Below are 6,667 nucleotides of genomic sequence, written 5' to 3'. Positions count from 1 at the left end.
TAGTTAAAGAAATGCTAAGCACCACCCAAGAAAAAACAGATGGTGGAATGGAAGAACAGAAAAAGAGGGGAGAATTGTTTAATGGAGAAAATAGAGAAAGCATAGAATATGTGAAGCAGGTTCAAAGAGACGACCAGGAAACTAAAAAGTCTATCAAAAACTGGCATAACAGCTTGAAAGAAACTAAGGACAGATTATCTGAACTGGAGGGCAGATTTGTAATATGGGAGCATGAAATGAAAAGCTTCTTAAAAATAACAAAGAAACAAACAGCAATAATACAAAGACTAGAAGATGATAAGAGGGTCTATAACTTAAGAATTAAGAACATAAAAGAAGAAGTAGGGACACAAACAAATGAACTACAAAAGCTACTCACAGAAATAATCCAGGAGAATTTCCCTAATTTAGCAAAAGGTAAAGATACTCAGTTGTATGAAGCATACAGGACCCCAGCCACCTACAATCCAAACAGAGCAACACCCAGGCATATAATAATTAAAATTCCAGAAATCCAATACAAGAACAGAATACTAAAAGCCGTCAGAGACAAGAAACAGATCACTTACAGGGGAATACCCATCAGAATTACAGCAGACTTCTCACCACAAACCATCAAATCATGAAGAGTGTGGGGGGAAATAATTCAAGCTTTGAAAGATAATAATCTCCAGCCAAGATTGATATATCCTGCACAACTATCCCTGGAAATTGATGGAAAAACAAGGTGCTTCCAGGATAAAGAGGAACTAGGGGAATATGCAACCACCAATTCAACTCTACAGAGAATACTGCAGGATATTCTAAAAAAGAAAAATACGATGAATCCAGAAATAGTGGCAGAGACGCTACAATCAATGGAGCAGAAAACAAAATGAAGAAGACAAACTGACAACTAATGACAAAAAAAGAGCTCAACAGAAATGAGGCAGAGAAGATTGGATGATAGGAACAGCTATTTTGGAGAAAATGATGTCTTAAGAGGTAATACTGATTTAGTATCATCTTGTTTTGAAGTCTCATCAAGCTTTTGTTCTTCTGTCTCCATTGGTCTAAAAAGGTTGTATCTTATTGGATTTTATTATATGTGATAGTATAAACAAAAACTTTTATAGACAAGGAGATTATACGGAAACCATTGTTCATTTTCTGTTAGTTGATTCTAAATACTGTCATTCTCTTAAATGGTTTTACATTATTTTGATATATTTGATGCTACAGTATACAAAGTTATGCTCAAAGATTTCAAGGAAAGAGACAATATGGTAACTAGTTTTATGTTGGGATTATCTTGTGGTGAAACACTATTTTGCTTAAATGGTTATGTTTTGATCTGCGCTGTTTTGCTGTTATGCCCTCTTTTATCTCAATCTCCATTTTATTATTTACTTTTTTATTTTTATCCTTTTAATTAAGGGAAAAATAAATAAAAATAGCAGGATAAATTATAGTAACCCACTTGACTTTCCATTATCTTGATTAAAAGCCCCATATTGCTCTCACCGTCTTGTTTTGACTGATGTCCCTCTATTCGCCTTTGCTTGATATTACCAGGTTCGAAAGTTTAGGCAACAGCTGTGAAGATAGTGGGATTCATTATGACGCCCATTCTGGTTGACTATTATCTACTTTTGAAGACCTATAATGTCTCCAATGTTTTGATTTTGTTGGTTTTGTTCTTTACTGTTTTGTTCAATTTTATTATAACTAATGATATAGGCAATTCTATTAGAGATAGTGAGAGGCATTATTGTAACCATTGTTGATCACCTTATATTATGCTTTTACATTATCTATTATGTCCACCCTTTTGATTTGATTGACTCTGTTCTGTTATGTCACATTTGGTTCTACTCCCTTCCAAAAAAGTAATAAGAACTGTGGGAGCAACAAAACCCAAAATGTGTAATTGTCATTGTACAAAAGAGAGGAAAAGAAAGTGCTCTAAACGATATAACTGCATGTATATTTAAGTATATAAGATAGATGTGTAGACAGACTGGAACAGAAGGAAAAGAAAGTGCTCTAAACAATATAACTGCATGTATATTTAAGTATATAAGATAGATAATGATATTACTGAGTTTTGTTGAGTCATTGAAGAGAACTGTTTGCAGTCTCACTGTTGGAATGTCTACATTATAAGCTTTAATTTTGTAACTTGAACAATTATTTCTAAGATGGCAAAATGTAATCCATTAACTAGTGATTTCCTACTGTTTATTTTTTTCTATAAACCTGTATAACTTGTACCCTTTCTCTGCTTTTTTTTCTTTTTCTCCTTAAATAAAATTTTTTTTAAAAAGTATACAAAGCACACCTGCAAACGGGAAATGGGAGGAATTGTCTAAAAAGGAAGATAGAAGACATTGTTAATAGTGTATCAGGATTTAAAATCCACATTAGTCTTATCATTCTGATTAGTTTGATTTTATTCTGTTCCAGTCTGTCTACTCATAATAGATTTGAGGGCACAGACAACTAGCCCCAAAATAGCAGGGTATTCTATGGTAACTATACTTAATTTCCTATTAACGTAAACTGAAGCCCTGTATTACATACATTGTCTTGCTATCACTGATCTTATTTGAATCTGATTTGTTAGACCACTGTTTTGTCTTGACTGATTTTATTCGAATTTGATATGCTTGGTAGTATCAAGTCTAAGAGTAGAGGCAACTACTTTGAAGATGACAAGATGCAATAAGATACCCATACTGGATTGATTATTAACTGCTTTTGAAGTCCTGCAATATTTCCAAAGTTCTGTTTTCATTAAAATTGCAAAGTAATGCTATGTTCAATTATATTATGCCTGATGATGTCGACAATTCTATTGAACATAACAGACAGCATAGTAACTACTGTAGATCACCTAGTATTGTAGTTTTATATGTTTTTTGTTTCATGTTTTTCTAGGAATTTGTTTTGTTGTCTTGTTTTGATCTGTTTTTCCCTATAATTCATTAAGGATAGGTATCCATGTAGAGATTCACACATGTGTAGAATTTCTAAACAGTTTAACAGAACAGATTATATAATGCATGATATAATGAACACATACTCTGAAGAAGAGACACTAAGATACCCAGTGCTAATTCTGTAGCACTATGATATAAAAATCTAGCAACATTATTCACTGTTCAGAGTGATATTATCCTAATCTCCTATGTTTAATTTCAACATACGTAAAGATATGGACAGCTATTTTGAAGAGAATGAAAGACACTATAGCAGCCATTGCTGACTTGCCCATTGTCTGGTTTTGAATACGTTAAAGTCTTCACCATTCTGTTCTGATTAGTTCAGCACTATAATGTTCAGTATGTATAAACTGTGTGTGAAGATGTGGACAATGATTTGGAAGAAAATAAGATACAATATGATAGTGAAGATCTCCAGTAGACTTGCTTTGAAACTCGAGTTTCTTACAATTGTTTCCTTATGATCTGTTTTGTTTTTAATTTACCCTCTTTAAAATAAAAAAGAGAATCCCATGTCTTCACCTTTCAACAGTCAAAGTGAAAGAGGAATATGAAACTCATGCCCATAGAGGATGGCACGATATGAAGCTCCATCAACCATGGAATCATGCAGACATGAGTGCTAGAAACAGCCACCAAGACAAGAACAGGACCATTTCCACCAATGGAGAATCTCTGCTGAGAGGACTGAGGATGGGAAGACTCAGCAATTGGTGTAAAAGTGTCAGAACTTCCAGGCTCAGGAAGAATAGTGGAATTTGTATAATGCCAAACATGGGAGCACCACCAGAAGAGTGAAGGCAGAGGAAGTACCACTGGTAATCAAGAGGTCCTACTTGCAACTGGTGGCAGCAAAAAAGACAAAGATCTGCCTACTAGGGAAAATTCAAGGATAGAGTTGTCTGTGGCACTTGTCCAGGCCACTGATACCTTCTAGGATGTAGCTCTTAAATAGAATGATCACCAGAGTCATCTATATCAAAAAGCAGTTCCTTGGAAATCAGCATCATGTGTCTCCCGCTGCCAGATTAGACCTGATAGGCCCAGCCTGTGCCTATCAGTCAGCACCATTCACAGACTGAAGGTAGAGAGAATAAGGTGACACAAGCAATCCAGCCAAGTCTGGGAACCAGCATCCTGCATGGGCCACCACTGGACTGTAACAGACAGACCCTACCCTTTCTAGCATGCAAACAAGAAGTACCAACATGCCCCACCAATGTAAGTGACTTGCTTATGCTGCAATATAAAGGGAGGTCTGCTCTCTGCTAGAACCTTGGTTTCCTTGTTACATATAGAAAGAATGAATTAAAGTCAATTGCAAGACACTTAGGAGGGCAAACTCTTAAGTGAAGGAACCCCACTTTGGGGAAAATGCTTTTACAGTGCTTGTGATTTTCACTATGCTGAAAGAACCTGCCATAGGAATAGGACCTGCTCTCTCTTAGAGCCTGGGTTTCCTCAGTACCCATAGAAACAATGAATGCAAACCAATGCCAAGAGACTTGAGAGTTCAATATCTTAAGAATGGGAAAGCTTCATTGAGCAAAATGGCTTTACATTTCTTGTGATTCTCTCTGTGCTGAAAGTGCCTCCAGTAGGAATGGAAGCCTGCTTCTAGCTAGATCCTGGATTTCCTTATTCCCCACATTAAAAAAAATGAACAGAAGCAAATAACTGCCAAGATTCATAAGATTACACACTATTCTGACAAGGATCCCACTCTGAGTGAAATGGCTTTACAGTTCCTGTGATTCTCACTGTGCTGAAAGTGCCTTCAGATCTAGAGCCCAGGAGACTGTGTTAAGATCATTGCTCCCATAGCTCAAGGGCCAGCCCAGAGCCCAGCCACACTAGGCTGTACTCCCTGGCAGGTTTTCAAGCCTTCTTAGGACACATCCAGCAACCCTCTCTGGAACCAGGAACCCAGAAATTCAGCTGGCAGCTGGGGTAAATCTGCTCCCCATTCAGAGTCCAGGAGACTGTGTTAAGATCATTGCTCTCTAGAGCTCACCCACCCAGAGCACAGCCACACTAGGTTGCGCTTGCCTGACAGGTTTCAGGCCTGCCCAGGACATGCCCAGCAACCTTCTCTGGAACTGGGAAACAGGAAATTGAGCTGGCAGCTGGGGTGAGTAAGCTCCCTATCCAGAACCCAGGAGACTGTGCAAAGATCGTTTCTTCCAGAGATCAAGGACCCACCCAGAGAACAGCCACACTAGGTTGCTCTTGCCTGGCAGATTTCAGGCTTTCCCAGGACATGCTCAGTGACCTTTTCTGGAACAGGAACCGGGAAACTCTGCTGGCAGCTGGGGTGAGTCCACATGTCATTCCAAGCCTGGGACATTGTGTTAAGATCATTGCTCCCATTTCATGAGAACATGGCAGATAGATAACAGCAGCTATGGAGGCTTTCTGAGATACCCAGCTTAGATTCAAATAATGGTGCGGTGTGGGGAGTCCTAAACAGGGGAAAATATACCCTGCCAACCCAGGAATGAATTAAGCTGAGAGAAACTAACTGGAAATGCAATCCCGGTGTTATGACTGGAACAGCTAACGTCTCAGTGCTGAAGCTGGAACCCGCACCTCTGGAAACCACAACTTGAATTTCCTGCTGCTGCTGCTGCATCTGAACTGATGCAGCAGGGATAGAGATGCGAATGCTCTGAGAGCAGGATTCAGTGAACTGAATTGAGAGCAGAGCTGGTGGGGAGCTCTGCATTGACCTGTGGTGAGTGAAAGGAACGGGTACCTTTCCATAGACTAGGAGACTTCAACAGAGGACATTCTGGGACTGGGAAGACAAGCCAGAACAGGACGCTGCAGTGACTTCAGTCACATAGTCCCCTTTCAAGTGGGATTGGTGGGGAGCACTTGATCTGGGTGATGCCATGGACTAATACCCAGTAGGATAGGCCAAATCAAATCCCTGCACCTGACAGTGCACTCTAATGTAATGAAGCCTTCAGCGGGTTGACTGACCTGGAGAGGCAGGATCAGTATAGGCTGCCCAGGTCCATGTCTCCCTAGTACAGTGCAGTGGGTGGCAACACCTAGCTGGTGCGATTCAAACAAACTGGAACCAACAAATAAAAAACTGGGCCTCTTATATATGCTTGTATGAAAGGAACAAAATGTATGGGAAGAGAGAGCAACAAGAAAGGGTCCTCAGTCCCCAATCCTGAGAACACTGATCCAGGAAAGGTAAATACAAAGGACAATGAGGACAGAAAACGTGCAGTATCAGGCACGGCACCAATAGACATAAAGTGATATCTCCGGGACCTCATAGACGACTTCAAAAGTGAAGTATTTAACCAAGTAAAGCAAGATATAAATAAAATAGTTAAAGAAATGCTAAGCACCTCCCAAGAAAAAACAGGTGGTGCAATTAAAGAACAGAAAAATAGAGGAGAATTTTTTGATGGAGAAAATAGAGAAAACATAGAGTACATGAAGCAGGTTCAAAGAGATTACCAGAAAACTAAAAACTATTGAAAGCTAGCATAACAGCTTCAAAGAAACTAAGGATAGATTATCTGAACTGGAGGACAGATTTGTAATGTGGGAGCATGAAAGGAAAAACTTCTTAAAAATAACAAGGTAACAAGCAGTAACAATACAAAGACTAGAAAATGATAAGAGGATCTATAACTTAAGAATTAAGAATGTAAAGGAAG

The sequence above is a fragment of the Cavia porcellus genome, unplaced genomic scaffold (assembly GCF_034190915.1).
Source record: "Cavia porcellus strain 051 isolate PalLab524CR breed Dunkin Hartley unplaced genomic scaffold, mCavPor4.1 scaffold_19, whole genome shotgun sequence".
Lineage (NCBI taxonomy): Eukaryota > Metazoa > Chordata > Mammalia > Rodentia > Caviidae > Cavia > Cavia porcellus.
Note: the sequence above shows the minus strand (reverse complement) of the source record.